At 34.7% G+C, this 19,231-nt stretch overlaps 1 pseudogene; it reads right to left on the bottom strand.

Annotated features, from left to right (window-relative positions):
• LOC143257775 (alpha-catulin-like) overlaps positions 1-19,231 on the bottom strand; it is an 80,293-nt pseudogene that overhangs the window by 50,754 nt on the left and 10,308 nt on the right.

The raw sequence follows: 19,231 nt of genomic DNA on the forward strand, positions 1-19,231 counted from the left end.
GTAAGCAGTCAACACCATCCGTCACCATGTCTTGGGTTACTTTTTTACCCATGAATAGTGTGATAGACCATAACACTATAACGCCCACAGAAAGGGCGCACATGTTTGGTGAGATGGGGATTCGAACCCTCGACCCTCAGATTGCGAATCGAACATCCTAGCCAAGGTAGGGGTGATAAATACAAGGTCAAAATTTTAAACTTTTATTAACAACAAGTGAGATGGACGGTAACATTATAACACCCCCACAGCATTGTAGCATAACTTTGTTTGTTACAGGATCTCGAGTAACACAAACAAGATCCCCCTAACTTCTACTGGAATCCCTCATTGGTTTATTGTTTTGTTTTTCATAGATAATGATAGATTTTACCTTTTTAATAACGTTTAGTGATATTAAGTTTAAGGAAAAGCATTTCTCAGTATAACGATTAGTGTGAACCTAAACGACAGTTTTGTTGCTGTCATTTTAGTACATTATACGATATTTGTACTCTGTCCACTACGGGTAATCGAACCCCGGATTTTCATTTTCCAGCTCCGTAAACTTACCGCTGATCCTCTTGGAAGTGAAGAGTGTAGAAACAGTCGCTGTCACGTGGGTAACGTTTTGATATATCTTAGTTAAAAGCTTCGTAGATCATTAATTTTCTTTTTTTTTAATTTTCTAACTAACATATTTCTGATGTACTTAAGTTTGTAAATCTCTAAAACGATTCATTATAAAGTAAGGTACCACTGAAGAAGTTCATTGCACCATTTCTACTCGTTTCCTACCTCAGTTGAGTCAGAATTCATTACCTTGGATGACGTTAGAAGCATCATGGTTGACCGCTGTAAGATCTGTCTCGCTGCCTTCATTTGTGAGCGACGTCTTTCGTCTCTCACGTCCTAAAATATATAAAACCAGTAACATTAAATATGAATCAAACATTTTACTTTGTGACTCTAAAGTAGAATAATGTTGTTACTTCTTAAAATTTTACTTTATCATTGTAACTAATAATTATGTTTATAGAGTCTGGGATGAACAGTTTGCTCTCCGCTAGTACAGCGGTAAGTCTATGGATTTACAACGCTAAAATAAGGGGTTCGATTCCCTTCGATGGGCTCAGCAGATAGCCCGATATGGCTTTGCTAGGAGAAAAGACACACACATGAACAGTTGTCTTGTGGTAAATAAGTTATAAAAGTTGGCGAAGTAGATTGCCATTTAAAAAAAGAGTTCCATTTGTATAATTAAAAATGTATTTATAGATGTCGCTTCTCGAAAATACGAGACTTTATTATTGAAAACAATACTTTACGTGTTTTATATACGAGCTACAAATTCAAGGTTCTCAACACAGCAATCTTCTGAACTAGTCAGTGATTCTATCTGATTAGCGCGAAAGTTTTGGATCTCCTCAGACTCCATCATTGAAATAGAAACTAGAGATCAGAGTTCATTCAGCTCAGAACACTCTGAATTTGGCATAAGCAGAATTCAGGTCATTCTGAAGTGCAGAAGATGGCTTAGTGACCATCTAGGTCAGGCCAGTCTTTGCGTAGTAAGAGGAACAAGGAGTCATTCTAATAATTATAATTTTATGTTCCCGAACTGGGGTACTCTCAACTTAGGTAATTGTGATTGTACGTTTTAACGCAAAACTCGCACGAGCTCATACTGAGCATGCTAAAAGCAGAGAAGGGTTATTTTATATGTACCGATACAGATGTTTTATAAAAACAGACACAGGCCAACTTAAGTATACGTTAGAGCAAAGACAGGTCATTTTATGTATATACAAGAACAGAGACTGGCCAATCTAAGAACGAGTTACGACAGAACGGGCCATCAGGAGGAGGCAGGCCACTTTCGGTTTGTATAAAGATGATAAAAGGAAATACAGTTGAGGTCTTTTACTGATGGTCATTAGAACTCCAACACATTACGGCCATTTTGATTTTTGTAAAAGCGCTCGGTCAGCACTAGTATCAGCAGCAAGTGTTAGAACACTCTGTAAAAAATAATGTCACACAGAACCTAAAATCTGGATATTATTTGATGTTCCACCTGAATTACTCGTGGAGTTATATGTTGAAGAGCAGTGATCGTTATTAAATGTTGTCCGTCGCTATGATTGCCTTCTGACCACTAGCCAAACATTTTACACACCCAAGACACGTTAACACCGAATATTATTTAAGATAAGTAAATACGACGTAAAATATATTTTGAAAAATCAGAGATCTGCAGACTAGATCCTGGGAAACCCCGAAGAGATACAAAAAGTATCCAACATGACAATGTATGTTTCTTTCACCATCTTACTACTGCTATCTGTCGTGTGATTGGCTGTTTGTCTCATCATTCTACTACTGCTATCTGTCGTGTGATTGGCTGTTTGCCTCATCATTCTACTACTGCTATCTGTCGTGTGATTAGCTGTTCGCCTCATCGTCCTACAACTGCTATCTGTCGTGTGATTGGTTGTTTGCCTCATCGTCCTACTACTGCTATCTGTCGTGTGATTGGCTGTTTGCCTCATCGTCCTACTACTGCTATCTGTCGTGTGATTGGCTGTTTGCCTCATCGTCCTACAACTGCTTTCTGTCGTGTGATTGGTTGTTTGCCTCATCGTTCTACTCTTGCTATCTGTCGTGTGATTGGCTGTTTGCTTCATCATTTTACTACTGCTATCTGTCGTGTGATTGGCTGTTTGCCTCATCGTCCTACAACTGCTATCTGTCGTGTGATTGGCTGTTTGCCTCATCGTCCTACAACTGCTATCTGTCGTGTGATTGGCTATTTGCCTCATGGTCCTACTACTGCTATCTGTCGTGTGATTGGCTGTTTGCCTCATCGTCCTACTACTGCTATCTGTCCTGTTATTAACTGGTTGTTTTCTGTTTTGAGGTTATTTCATGACTCTCTCATCTTCAAATTTGTTTTGTAGTTTTCTATTTGTTGTTGAGAAGTAAGTTCTCTGAATGGTTATATCTGTTTTGAATTGCCTGTTTTTTATTTTATTTTAAAGAATATTTTGTGACTGAATGTTTACTATTTTGTGACTGAATATTTATATTTTGTGACTGAATGTTTACTATTTTGTGACTGAATGTTTGCTATTTTGAAGTGTGTTTATTATTTATTTATTTTTTTTTAAATACGCTCGGTTTTGTCTGTTTATAATTTTCAAGTATATTTTGCGATTCGCAGTTTGTTATTCTTATGTATATGAATTTGTTCTTCTTTGTTCTGAGGTGTATTTAGTGATTGCTTATTTGTTATTAGTTTATTTGAAACTACGTTTTGCCGTTGTCACTGTTTTAAACTGTATTTTGCTACAGCGTCTTTCTTTCTTTGATATACACATTGTTGTTCGGAGGTAGGTTTTGCAATTCTCTGCTCAATATTTGAAACATTTTTCTCTATTCATTATTTTAAGGTATATATCATTCAGTTAGAAATCATGCTACTTATTCTTATCAGGATATGAAGAGAAGTAAATAAAAATATGGTCCCCTGAACTCTCTTTAGTAATAGAAGTAATTTTATTGGCTGATTAGTAGATCCATTTCCTCAAATGAGGATGAAGAACATCCGTTACTCTAGTGTGATCGCGAAGAGCTTGTTCGATATAAGTGTCACAAAATACATACTAGATGTTCACGATACGAAACAATTATAATTATGTAATTATAAACAACACAGTAACTGTTTTAACATCTAACTTATTTACAGTAACTGTTTTAACATCTAACTTGTTTACAGTAACTGTTTTAACATCTAACTTATTTACAGTAACTGTTTTAACATCTAACTTGTTTACAGTAACTGTTTTAACACCTAACTTATTTACAGTAACTGTTTTAAAATCTAACTTATTTACAGTAACTGTTTTAACATATAACTTATTTGCACACCTTTCGGTACCGGCGGGGACCATATATTTAAAACTTTCTGTTTTGTATGTGATAATACTCAGTTGTAAATAAATTACACAAAATCGACAGAAATTATTAATTTTCTATCTATAACTCCCAGGAAATAATTGAATTACCTTACATAGTAGGATCAATAGACATTTGTGTTTAAATAATTGAATTACCTTACATAGTAGGATCAATAGAAATTTGTGTTTAAATAATTGAATTACCTTACATAGTAGGATCAATAGACATTTGTGTTTAAATAATTGAATTACCTTACATAGTAGGATCAATAGAAATTTGTGTTTAAATAATTGAATTACCTTACATAGTAGGATCAATAGAAATTTGTGTTTAAATAATTGAATTACCTTACATAGTAGGATCAATAGACATTTGTATTTAAATTCATCCCCACCTTCAAGAGACTAAGCGATAAGATTCACGCTTTATTACACTAAATAAGGGGTTTGATACCCGTGATTGGTACAGAAAACATTGTGTAGCTTTGCGCATGATAACAAAGAAATAAAATTCCGTTTAAAGTTCTTGTGTGACTAGGTTTCATTAGTCTCTGTAAATGAAAACGAATCCATAAAAGTTCTCAAGTGGCGCAGCGGTATGCCTGTGGACTTACAACGCTAAAATGCAGGTTTCGATACCTGTGGTAGAAAGAGCACAGACAGCTTATTGTTATAGATTGTTCACATAGATCCCCATCAATAGTTCTAAATTCAAGAAACTTTGTTACTGTGGTTTTTTTCACAATAACTTATATTATTTTTCCATGTATAGATAGATACATTTATAATCATTGAAAATAAATGTTTGTTTTATGAAAATATCAGAGAACAGTCCAACTAGTAGACTTCCATCTCATATGACCAGCTAAGTTATAGGATAAGTTATACAAAACGACTTTGTCTATCCCGATTTGCTTCCTATAGTGTCCTGTCTTCGGCAAGTAGTTTCGATTTTTAAACAACGAGACGGAAAGCGTAATTTGGAAAATTGTTACCGGTTAAATTCTGGAATATAACCTAATTTCCGTTATTTGTATATACGTATAACGTTCATTATATCCGGATTCTTTCAAGATAAGTTCATTCACTTTTACTTGATACAGAACCTCTAATATCAATAACAGTTTAGTCCTAACTCCACGAAGTTTCTTCGATTTTTTTATTTTTGTCGTTAAGTCCGACACTAAAACGTCACAATATTTAGTTAGCAAAACTCTCTTTTTTTATGTCAAATGAAAGAAAAACAACTTCATCGTAACAGGTTGAGAGCTTTAGTTATATTATTTAATAATATTTTCAAAAAAATTTGAAAGTTTCAAATTATTTATCAAACTCATTTCACAGGAATAAACTAGTTCATAAACTAGTTCATCGTACAGTAATTTACTTAACTGAACTTAAAGTTTCACTAGAAACTTTATATAACTATTTAATATTTGATGTTTATCCAGAAGAGTACTTCTGGGTTTTAAGTTGTTTTTCACTTTTGAAATGTTCGTTTATCAATGAGATAATACTTCCATTTGACGAGTTATCACGAAGCCTATTGTATATATATTGTATATTTAATAAACATTGTCCTCTTGTATTTTATAGATGTGACGACTGCAGAGGTCGTTTCGTTGTTCGGAATGTTCTATCTTACAAAAGGTATTCACAAAAGAAGGTGAAACGAACCAGGAATGTTAAGTATTTCATGTTTATGTAACTTTTGCAGTTGCCACATGTTGCAACCAAGGGCATCACTGTGGGTTTTCTTTATTTTTGCACGTTTCAAATGGGTATAATTAAGCCTATTGTTTGTCGTGCGGTTCATTCTATCAATTTGAAACTGACAAGCGTGCAGAAAGTGGGACCACGAAAAATGTTACTAGAAGAAGGTATGCCGTAACAAGGCCTAGACATCAAATACATCTCTTGATTTATTTTTCACTGCCTTTCTACTTGTGTCAAGAATTACCATGTCGTTCATGAACAGGAGAATATATCGTTTTGGAAGGAAACTGACAGATTTTGAAATTTGCAAGTGAAATAATAATAAGAAAGTCTGAACCCTGACTGTAGTCAGTTTCTTTTCTTAATACTCCACTGATTCCTTGAAACACGGTGAACAGAAAATCGCCCGCAGTAGACAGCCAATAAAAACCAAGAGTATGAACAAATCACCCAGCGGGTATTGTAGGAAAGAAATTCCAACTATACTTCCAGAATAAAATGTAACCCTCTGATTTCCGGTTCGGTTCGAATGCTGTTCAGTTATGTTGCCAAACAATAAATGATTTATTCTTGTTGTACAGTGTACATAGAATGTGGGAAATTAATATGGCTGATTGGACAGATCCACTGAATCATATGGAAGGTAAAGCATAACTCTTACATGGATAAATGTTGCTAAGCAACGACGATGGTTGTTGTCATGACAATATTTTTACACATTCGCTGCCTTCACAACTAGGATTAACAACATTCCTTACTGGTTAATAATCAATACGTCCTTGTTAACATATTTGGTTTTTCTGTGAATAATGTATAATATTTATTTCATTGAAATTTCTTCAATGAACGCGATTTTATTAAAGTACCCCAGGGAAAAAAAATAATCATTTATTAATTTTCATAATCTAATTTTCATATCAAATCGGTATCAATATAGAATATAGAATAACATTCAAATAACTTCACGACTTCAGTACAAATATAGAATATAGAATAACATTCAAATAACTTCACGACTTCAGTACATCTAAGTGAAGCTGTTGTGAACATTTAATTGTGACGTCACATGTAGATAGATGCTCGCGTTTCGGAATAATACTAATTAGTACATATAACGTATAACTCGTATTTTATTTCACTTTAATTTATTCTTAACAAAAAAACATAGAATAATGTTCTGGGACTCTATAGGACCAGTTGGTCCATGTCGGTTGTTCTACATTCTAAACTAAATTGACTTAAAATAAATTCAAAGCTAGCCCTTATCTTTCATGTACATATCATTCATGTACATATCATTCATCTACTTATCATTCATGTACATATCATTCATCTACTTATCATTCATGTACATATCATTCATGTACATATCATTCATGTACTTATCATTCATCTACTTATCATTCATGTACATATCATTCATGTATTTATCATTCATCTACTTATCATTCCTGTACATATCATTCCTGTACATATCATTCCTGTACATATCATTTCTGTACATATCTTTCATGTACATATCATTCATCTACTTATCATTCATGTACATATCATTCCTGTACATATCATTCATGTACTTATCATTCATGTACATATCATTCCTGTACATATCATTCCTGTACATATATTTCATGTACATATCATTCATGTACATATCATTCATCTACTTATCATTCATGTACATATCATTCATGTACATATCATTCATCTACTTATCATTCATGTATTTATCATTCATCTACTTATCATTCATGTACTTATAATTCATGTACATATCATTCATGCACTTATGATTCATTAAATTATACTTATAATTAACATTATGATAATCCACGTATATTATCTTACACATATCATAACTTAAACCCATCTACCATTTATTTGTCCAATTCGCTAAATGATTTAAATTCTTTTGTAAATCAGCAGCATCCTCTTCACAGCTAGCAACACCTTAATATCATCAGAAAATTTAAGTAATTTATTGATTATTCCTTCATCATGTCAATAATGTAAATAAAAAAGAACTAAGGTCCTAAGTCAAAACCCTGAGATACCCCCCATGTTACATTAATCTTGTTTGACTGAACTCCATCTGTAACAATTCATCCAGCCATTCTTCTGTTCTATTTACTAACTTATATTCTATACGTACAATCCTTTTATGTGGCTCTTTGTCAGATACTTTCTAAAAACCCAGATACATTAAATCTACCCTTACCCTCATCTACATAAGTAGTAACATCTTGAGACACTATCAAAAGATTTGTTAGGCAATATTTTCCCTAAGTGAAACCATGTTCACTATCCGATAAAAAAATTAATTTTGTTAAACGGTTTTGTAAAGCATCTTTTATCAGACTTTCCAAAAGTTTTTCCACAACTAATGTAACACTAACGAGTTTATGGTTTTAAATACTTCCCTTGAAAAAAACAAGTTACATCAGGCAACTTCCAGTCCTCTGCTTCCTGTCCAGTATTCAAGGACTGAGAAAAAGTAGCAGCAAGTGGCTCACATATCCAATCTTTAAACCCTTGATAAATTATTATCTGACCCAAGTAGCAGCAAGTGGTTCACATATCCAATCTTTAAACACTTGAGGAATTATCATCTGACCCAAGTAGCAGCAAGTGGTTCACATATCCAATCTTTAAACCCTTGAGGAATTATTATCTGACCCAAGTAGCAGCAAGTGGTTCACATATCCAATCTTTAAACCCTTGAGGAATTATTATCTGACCCAAGTAGCAGTAAGTGGTTCATATATCCAATCTTTAAACCCTTCAGCAATTGTCATCTGCCTCAGACGCTTCGTCATCTTTAAATTTCTCAGTTTTCTTTCTTAACCAGTTCAAAACTAATACAGTTTGTTTGATCTCATTTCCCTCTATAAACTGTTCAAGTATAGATACTACTCAGATGTTTGTTAGTAAAACCTGAAGGAAAAATTAATAACCAAGTCATCTCATAACTATCAGATACGAGCTTACCTTTATCGTCCGTCAATGGTTCTACCACAATCCAATCATTTTGTTTTAATGTGTTTAAAGAAATCCGTATTGTTACTTTTAGCCAACCTTTTCTCCTACATTCTAATTTGATGTTCTAATTTCCCCTTTCACCAACTGTCTTTTTGTTCTATAATCTGATATGACTTCCGTCATATACTAATTAATTTAAATTTATAATGCATTTCTTTAATTTTTCTCTCTTACATTCTATATGAGCCAACCTGGTTTTCTACTCGTTGCTATCATTTTATTTCTGTAAGGATTAAGTTTACCTCCAATATATAAAAATTGTCTTTAAAAATGTCCCACATCTGATCAGTTATCCAGTTCACAACAAATAATTCTTGTTACGTTCCTTCAAGATCTGTTTTGAACTTACAAACAGAATATAGTCATGCTATATATTGTATAAAACGTACAACTAGAAATAATCATATTACATATTATATAAAACTTACAACCAGAATATAATCTTATTACATATTATATAAAACTTACAACCAGAATATAATCTTATTACATATTATATGAAACTTACAACCAGAATATAATCTTATTACATATTATATAAAACTTACAACCAGAATATAATCTTATTACATATTATATGAAACTTACAACCAGAATATAATCTTATTACATATTATATAAAACTTACAACCAGAATATAATCATGTTACATATTATATAAAACTTACAACCAGAATATAATCATATTACATATTATATAAAATTACAACCAGAATATAATCATATTACATATTATATGAAACTTACAACCAGAATATAATCTTATTACATATTATATAAAACTTACAACCAGAATATAATCATGTTACATATTATATAAAACTTACAACCAGAATATAATCATATTACATATTATATAAAATTACAACCAGAATATAATCATGTTACATAGTATATAAACTTACAACCAGAATATAATCATGTTACATATTATATAAAACTTACAACCAGAATATAATCATGTTACATAGTATATGAAACTTACAACCAGAATATAATCATGTTACATAGTATATAATTATAAATCTTTCCTTATCGTCAACTGCAGCAGAACGGTGGAGCTCATACAGCAATGATCACTTGCAACCAGATTCATAATACTTGAAGTAAAAATGTATCTCAGAATGGCTGGCATGAGTGTTAAAACGTTTACTCATAAAGCAGAGAACACCGTTTTCACCTTCCTAGTTCATCTTCAGGTTCACAGATGTTCGTTCTCCTATTTCAACACTCTCAGTCAGTACTGTATTTGATATTTCGATAAATCTAAAATAGTATTGTTTCTAATAGGTCACTTGACTGATTGGTAAGGAAAACCATTCTGAACAGTTTCCAACAACCTTTCTCTCTCATAGTTTGACTCCAGCATTTCCCAATCTATATGTGAAATTAAAATCATCCATAATTATGACTTCGTTAATATCTGAAGTCTTAACCTCAATGTAAACTTTATCACTAATTTCGTCAGCATCATTTGGTGGTCTGTAACAAATACCCACTAAACGTCTTTTCACTTTATATCCAAGGCCCGACATGGCCAGGTGATTAAGGCACTCAACCCGTAATCCAAGGGTCGCGGGTTCGAATCCTCGTCACATCAAACATGCTCGCCCTTTCAGCCGTTGGAGCGTTATAAAGTTACGGTTAATCCCACTATTCGTTGGTAAAAGAGTAGCCCAGGAGTTGACGGTGGGTGGTGATGATTAGCTGCCCTTCCCTCTAGGTCTTACGCTCCTAAATTGGGAAACGCTAGCGCAGATAGCCCTTGTGTAGTTTTGCATGAAATTCAAAACAAACCAAACCCTTTATACCCATTGATAAAAACCCAAATAGATTGAATCTACTTGTTATTATCTTTTGTATCCTGAAATTTAACAGGATATACCCCATATTGTACACATAAAGCTACTCTCCCTGCTCTTTAATACTGCCCCCGCAAGTACAGCAGAAAGTCTTCGGATTTACAACGGTAAAATCAGGGGTTCGATTCTCCTCGGTGGGTTCAGCAGATAGCCTGATGTGGCTTTACTATAATAAAAAACACACACTTTTCAATACTTTCTCCCAAGTAAATAGTGTATAATACTCTATTTCAAAGAAATATCTGTTATCAAAATCACCAATAGATAACTGTTTCAGTTTTTTCAATTGTATAAAAATCCTCCATACCTACAACAGTACCAGTGTTCTAAGGTCATATATTTTATTTCTTATACCTCTAGCGTTACAACAGTACAATTAAGCCTTTGATTACAAGTTCTATAGGCATTACCTATGTTAAACTTTGCTCTGCCTTATATTCTTTTAGTATTTAATTTATTCTCGCCCTCACCACTATATAATCCTAGTTTAAAACTTCCCTTACAACTGAGTTAACAGACTTAACAAATAAGCCAGCCCTACCATATTTAAGTGTAAACCATTCATTCTATAAACCTTCACTGACTGATCCCAAAATTCTAACTAGCCTATCTGCTTATCCATACATACTAACCTAAGCCTAACATTTAGCCCTTGTAACCTACTCATCTCAAAAACTAATATTTGAAAGTATCCCCGACAAAATTACGTTAAGAACTTTTCCTTTAAATGCCATTATCAACACCTTGTACTTATCAATCAGTTCCTCTGACCTAGCTATCCCCCCATTATTAACCCCACATAGACAACAAAACTGCATCTCTGCTAGCCCCCATTATTATATATCCCCCACTTGTGTCCACATAATCTGATTCTTTTCTTACTGTTTATCCCACAGATTATTCTATCCACGACATGTCAATAAACCACCTATAACTAACCACCTTATCATCCACACCCTTCTATCACCCGTTTTTTTTTTCCTTCATTACAATAGTTCCTTGTCTACAGAATTCAAGGGCTCAAATTTGTTGCTGAAATAAACAAGCTCATTGTTACTGATAGTCACTACTTCTAACCCTAGATGAATAGGCTCATTGTAACTGATAGTCACTACTTCTAACCCTAGATGAATAGGCTCATTGTTACTGATAGTCACTACTTCTAACCCTAGATGAACAGGTTCATGGTTACTGATAGTCACTACTTCTAACCCTAGATGAACAGGTTCATGGTTACTGATAGTCACTACTTCTAACCCTAGATGAACAGCTTCATTAATACTGACAGTCACTACTTCTAAACCTAGATGAACAAGCTCGTTGTTACTGACAGTCACTACTTCTAACCCTAGATGAACAAGCTCATTGTTACTGATAGTCACTACTTATAACCCCAGATGAACAGGTTCATTGCTACTGATAATAACTACTTCTAACCCTAGATGAACAGGCTCATTGTTACTGATAGTCACTACTTCTAACCCTAGATGAACAGGTTCATTGTTACTGATAGTCACTACTTCTAACCCTAGATGAACAGGTTCATTGCTACTGATAGTCACTACTTCTAACCCTAGATGAACAGGCTCATTGTTACTGATAGTCACTACTTCTAACCCAAGATGAATTGGCTCATTGTTACTGATAGTCACTACTTCTAACCCTAGATGAACAGGCTCATTGTTACTGATAGTCACTACTTCTAACCCTAGATGAACAAGCTCGTTGTTACTGACAGTCACTACTTCTAACCCTAGATGAACAAGCTCATTGTTACTAATAGTCACTACTTCTAACCCTAGATGAACAGGTTCATTGCTACTGATAATAACTACTTCTAACCCTAGATGAACAGGCTCATTGTTACTGATAGTCACTACTTCTAACCCTAGATGAACAGGTTCATTGTTACTGATAGTCACTATTTCTAATCCTAGATGAACAGGCTCATTGTTACTAATAGTCACTACTTCTAACCCTAGATGAACAGGTTCATTGTTACTAATAGTCACTACTTCTAACCCTAGATGAACAGGTTCATTGTTACTGATATTCACTACTTCTAACCCTAGATGAACAGGTTCATTGTTACTAATAGTCACTACTTCTAACCCTAGATGAACAGGTTCATTGTTACTGATATTCACTACTTCTAACCGTAAATGAACAGGTTCATTGTTGCTAATTATCACTACTTCTAACCCTAGATGAACAGGTTCATTGTTACTGATAGTCACTATTTCTAACCCTAGATGAACAGGCTCATTGTTACTAATAGTCACTACTTCTAACCCTAGATGAACAGGTTCATTGTTACTGATAGTCACTATTTCTAATCCTAGATGAACAGGCTCATTGTTACTAATAGTCACTACTTCTAACCCTAGATGAACAGGTTCATTGTTACTGATAGTCACTATTTCTAATCCTAGATGAACAGGTTCATTGTTACTGATAGTCACTACTTCTAACCCTCGATGAACAGGTTCATTGTTATTGATAGTCATTATTTCTAACCCTAGATGAACAGGTTCATTGTTACTAATAGTCACTACTTCTAACCCTAGATGAACAGGTTCATTGTTACTAATAGTCACTACTTCTAACCCTAGATGAACAGGTTCATTGTTACTGATATTCACTACTTCTAACCCTAGATAAACTGGCTCATTGTTACTGATAGTCACTACTTCTAACCCCAGATGAACAGGTTAATTGTTACTGATAGTCACTACTTCTAACCCTAGATGAACAGGTTCATTGTTACTGATATTCACTACTTCTAACCCTAGATGAACAGGCTCATTGTTACTGATAGTCACTACTTCTAACCCTAGATGAACAAGCTCATTGTTACTGATATTCACTACTTCTAACCCTAGATGAACAGGCTCATTGTTACTGATATTCACTACTTCTAACCCTAGATGAACAAGCTCATTGTTACTGATAGTCACTACTTCTAACCCTAGATGAACAGGCTCATTGTTACTGATAGTCACTTCTTCTAACCCTAAATGAACAAGCTCATTGTTACTGATAGTCACTACTTCTAACCCTAGATGAACAAGCTCATTGTTACTAATAGTCACTACTTCTAACCCTAGATGAACAGGCTCATTGTTACTGATATTCACTACTTCTAACCCTAGATGAACAGGCTTATTGTTACTAATAGTCACTACTTTTAACCCTAGATGAACAGGCTCATTGTTACTGATATTCACTACTTCTAACCCTAGATGAACAAGCTCATTGTTACTGATAGTCACCACTTCTAACCCTAGATGAACAGGCTCATTTTTACTGATAGTCACTACTTCTAACCCTAGATGAACAGGCCCATTGTTACTGATAGTCACTACTTCTAACCCCAGATGAACAGGTTCATTGTTACTGATAGTCACTACTTCTAACCCTAGATGAACAGGTTCATTGTTACTGATAGTCACTATTTCTAATCCTAGATGAACAGGTTCATTGTTACTGATAGTCACTACTTTTAACCCTAGATGAACAGGCTCATTGTTACTGATATTCACTACTTCTAACCCTAGATGAACAAGCTCATTGTTACTGATAGTCACCACTTCTAACCCTAGATGAACAGGCTCGTTGTTACTGATAGTCACTACTTCTAACCCTAGATGAACAGGCTCATTTTTACTGATAGTCACTACTTCTAACCCTAGATGAACAGGCCCATTGTTACTGATAGTCACTACTTCTAACCCCAGATGAACAGGTTCATTGTTACTGATAGTCACTACTTCTAACCCTAGATGAACAGGTTCATTGTTACTGATAGTCACTATTTCTAATCCTAGATGAACAGGTTCATTGTTACTGATAGTCACTACTTCTAACCCTAGATGAACAGGTTCATTGTTATTGATAGTCTCTATTTCTAACCTTAGATGAACAGGTTCATTGTTACTAATAGTCACTACTTCTAACCCTAGATGAACAGGTTCATTGTTACTAATAGTCACTACTTCTAACCCTAGATGAACAGGTTCATTGTTACTGATATTCACTACTTCTATCCCTAGATGAACAGGTTCATTGTTACTAATAGTCACTACTTCTAACCCTAGATGAACAGGTTCATTGTTACTGATATTCACTACTTCTAACCCCAGATGAACAGGTTCATTGTTACTAATAGTCACTACTTCTAACCCTAGATGAACAGGTTCATTGTTACTGATAGTCACTACTTCTAACCCTAATAGTTCTATTTCTAACTTCCTGAATGTCGTTGTTTCCTGATGTATCTCTTACGTGTAAATGTTTAAACTTCTCATGAAATACTGCTGCTAGTTCGCACATTGTACATTAATTATGATAACCTTCATTTTATGATAACCTTTACATTAATTATAATAACCTCTACTTTAATTATGATAACGTCTACATCAACTATGATAACGTCCACTTTAATTATAACTTCTGCATTAATTATGATAACCTTTACATTAATTATAATAACCTCTACATTAATTATGATAACGTCTACATCAACTATGATAACGTCTACTTTAATTATAACCTCTGCATTAATTATGATAACCTTTACATTATCTATGATAAACTTCACATTAATTATAACCTCTACATTAATTATTATAACCTGCACATTGATTATGATAACCTCTACTTTAATTATGATAACATTTACATTAATTATGATAACCTCTACTTTAATTATGATAACATTTACATTAATTATGATAACCTCTGCATTAATTATGGTAACCTCCAACTTACAAACTTTACACAAACATTTTACATATTCAACACCATCTCATTAAAAGTAAAACCCAGCCCCCAAGTAAAACCCACTCCTTGCACCCGTTACTGTGAACGCTTAATTCCTACACTTGTCTTAACCATTGTATTTATATTATAGCCTGAAAATAAATACTTAATACCAAATACCAGTAGACTATTGTTGATACTGTAACTGTTACCTAACGTTTAAGAACAAATAATAATTTTTATCACTATTTTATTTTCACATTAAAGTTTATGTTTAATTTCATAGAACTAAATTGTACTAACTAACAAGTCACGTAACGTTAATAAAATACATTTAGCCTATCTATATGTTATTATAGTATAAGCTGAATTTAAAACGCCGAAATACAATAGACTAGTTTTAGATTTATTCATTCGATGTTTCTAGCCTGTTTTACAATTTACCAGTAACTGGAAATATATTTAAGCCTAAAGTACCGTTATACAGGTTGGCCCGTAAGTCCCTACCCATTCATATGTTATTATGTTAGATTCAATTACGCATGTATTATAAACTTGTTTCTTTTTTTCAGAGAATTATGGCCGATGAAAGCCCATTTACACTTGAAGAGCGTATTGTGACAAGTACACACAATATTATGCAGCGAGAATGAGGGACAGCACACAGATACACTGGATACATAAGATATATGGATGGGTAGGGACTTACGGGCCACCCTGTAGGTACTAAGCCTATTTTAACCTAGTCAAATTTATTTCACTTTGTACAATCTTGCTTTTATTTACCAAAATTACTATATCTAGACACCTAGTTGCTTTGCGCCATAAAACACTAAACCAACCAACCAACCTAAATTACTTAACGTTTTAATGTCGGCCCTCTACGGTCACGCCCTCTTTCATACACGTAAATAAATAACACTGGTTTACAAAGAAATTGAGGCAAGCACAAAAATAGCTGTTTTAACCTAATTTGCTGAATTCAGATTTGAAATCCGTTTTTACTCATCACCTCTAATTTTTTAGATATGCATACTGTACATTTTGTACACATACTTTACATAAAGGCGTATATGCATTCAGGGCTAATTTCTAATATTGTGTGACTTATGTCTTCTTTTTTAGTTATTATGCAATAAATGTAAGTGGTAGAATTACATTATATATATATATAGCTATATATCAAGACGGATTTTGGCAGTTAAGCGCAGCCAACACGTCTCAATCAACAGCCAGTAGTGCACTGGCAGTCAGCGCAGGAGGTTGGTGTCCCTCGACAATTGTGTTACACAATCTTTTGGGTATATATTTGTATTACAATTTCCAACGACGCACATAATTATTATTGCCTTACATATGATTTACTTTTACTTTGTTTTTTCTCAGATTCTCCAATGGCTTCAAGCTCGTCAAAACACCGAGGATGCCTCAACAAGGCCAATTCTTTCTGCTACGTGTGTGGGGACTTCACGACAGTTGCACAGCGTCGAACCATCACTTCCCTCCTCAAAACTGCCTACTTTCATTATTTTGACTGTAAAATTGGTGATCAGGACAAATCTTGGGCTCCACACATCTGTTGTAAACCCTGCTACAATGGACTAACTGCTTGGTTTAATGGCAAGAAAGCGGCTTTCAACTTTACAGTCCCGATGGTTTGGAGAGAGCCACGAAGCCATGCAGATGATTGTTATTTTTGTCTAACAAATATAACTGGTTTCAATGCATCTTATAGAAAAAAGATCAAATATCCCAACCTTCCATCTGCTATGAAACCCGTTCCCCATTCAGATGATCTTCCTGTCCCAACACCTCCAGTAAATAAGGATCTTCTTTCCTCATCAGATGAAGAAATGGCTCCAACGGAAGATTCTGCCAAGTCAATCTCTTCCGAAGATATTGACTCTTCTTATTCAGGAACAAGTGGCAACGAGCCACACTGGATCATGCAAGAAGATCTGAATGACCTTGCTCGTGATTTGTATCTGTCAAAACAGCAGTCAGAGCTCTTGGTTTCTCGGCTTAAACAGTGGAATCTGGTCCAGGAAGATGTAAGGATCACCAGTTTCAGGAATCGGAACAAAGACCTTGCTTCATTTTTCGACATGGAAAACAAGTTGTGCTACTGCACAAATGTACCTGGCTTGTTCACTTTCCTTGGTTTGCCACATAATCCTTCAGACTGGCGTCTTTTCATAGACTCTTCCAAGGGAAGTCTCAAGGCTGTGCTTCTGCACAACGGGAATAAATATCCCAGCATTCCCACTGCACACTCTGTCCATCTAAAGGAGTCCTATGACAATATGGAGCTTCTTTTAGAAACTGTTAAGTACCAGTGGAGTCTGTGTGAAGACCTCAAGGTCATTGGTCTTCTTATGGGTATGCAAGCGGGCTTCACAAAGTACTGTTGCTTTCTCTGTCTCTGGGATAGTCGAGCTGTATCCCAGCATTACAAGCAGAAAGACTGGGGGTCTAGAAGCACTTTCGTTCCTGGCGAACACAGCGTCAAGGAGAATCCTCTGGTTGACATGAAGAAGGTGCTTCTTCCTCCTCTTCACATCAAGCTTGGTTTGATAAAGAATTTCGTGAAGGCCATGGACAAAAATGGTGCTGCCTTCCAACACTTGTCTACTGTGTTCCCAGGTCTCAGTGCTGCTAAGCTCAAAGAGGGCATCTTTGTCGGACCTCAAATCCAAGACGTGCTGAAGGATACTGATTTTGAGGAGCTTCTTACCTTAAAGGAACTGAGAGCATGGGAAGCATTTAAGTCAGTCTGTAGTGGCTTCCTTGGTAACACACGCGTATCAAATTACCAAGCCTGTATTAAGAAGTTGCTAAAGACTTATGAGGATATGGGATGCCGAATGTCACTCAAAATTCATTTTCTCCATTCCCACCTCAACTTCTTCCCTCCAAACCTTGGAGCAGTGAGTGATGAGCACGGAGAAAGATTCCACCAAGACATTACGAAGATGGAGAGCAACTACCAAGGCAAGTGGAACCCCAGCATAATGGGAGACTTCTGCTGGATGCTCTTGCGTGACATCCCGGAGGCAAAATACACCAGATCATCTAAGAAAACACACTTCTAACTGTCTGCGGTACTATGAATTGTGTACATTGTGTCATCCAAGTATATTTATTCCGTCAATGTTCTTTATCTATCCTGTTTTATCTGTAATAAGCTGCTGCAACTGTTGAAATAGGCACGTATATACTCTGTATATACTAAAATGAGACTATATAAAAGCCAAAAAACTAGAGGTGATAGAGCAAAACTGTTTATAAATTTGAATTCAGCACACCCAAATTAGTAAAAAACACCTGTTCACATTCTTGCCTATTTTTTTGTAAACCAGTGTAATTACTTAACTGGTTGGGGTCTGACAAGGCGCTCGATAAAAACCCGTCATCGAATGTGTTTGGCCTTTCAGTACGGGAATGTTATATTATACAGTCAATTTCACTATTCATTGGTATAAAGTAGTCTCAGAGTTGGCGGTGGGTAGAGTTCACTAGTTTCGTTCCCTCTTGTTTATTCCATCAGGATTAGGGGTGGCTTGCGCCATTAATCCTTGAGCAGTTTGTCACGTGACACTCTATCCATTCGGTCACCATTTTACATCAACCAACTTAGCAGTTTTCCAGTTACTCTGAACAATGAGCAAGAAAACTAAAACAAATAATAATGAATAAAACGCAGTGTTAAAATAAATACAACATAATTAAAAATTCCTTCCCATTATCCTGATGTGTTAAAATACGAATAAACTTGCTTAATTCAGTTCACACCGTAAAAGTTGTTGTCAAGAAAATTACTTATGTAAAGATAAGACAGTATTACAAAACGTTATATGGTATTATTCTAGCAGAATGGAAAATCCTTAGTTGAAAGAAAGATACACACGGTTGCGT

Source organism: Tachypleus tridentatus, chromosome 7, assembly GCF_004210375.1.
Source record: "Tachypleus tridentatus isolate NWPU-2018 chromosome 7, ASM421037v1, whole genome shotgun sequence".
Taxonomy (NCBI): domain Eukaryota; kingdom Metazoa; phylum Arthropoda; class Merostomata; order Xiphosura; family Limulidae; genus Tachypleus; species Tachypleus tridentatus.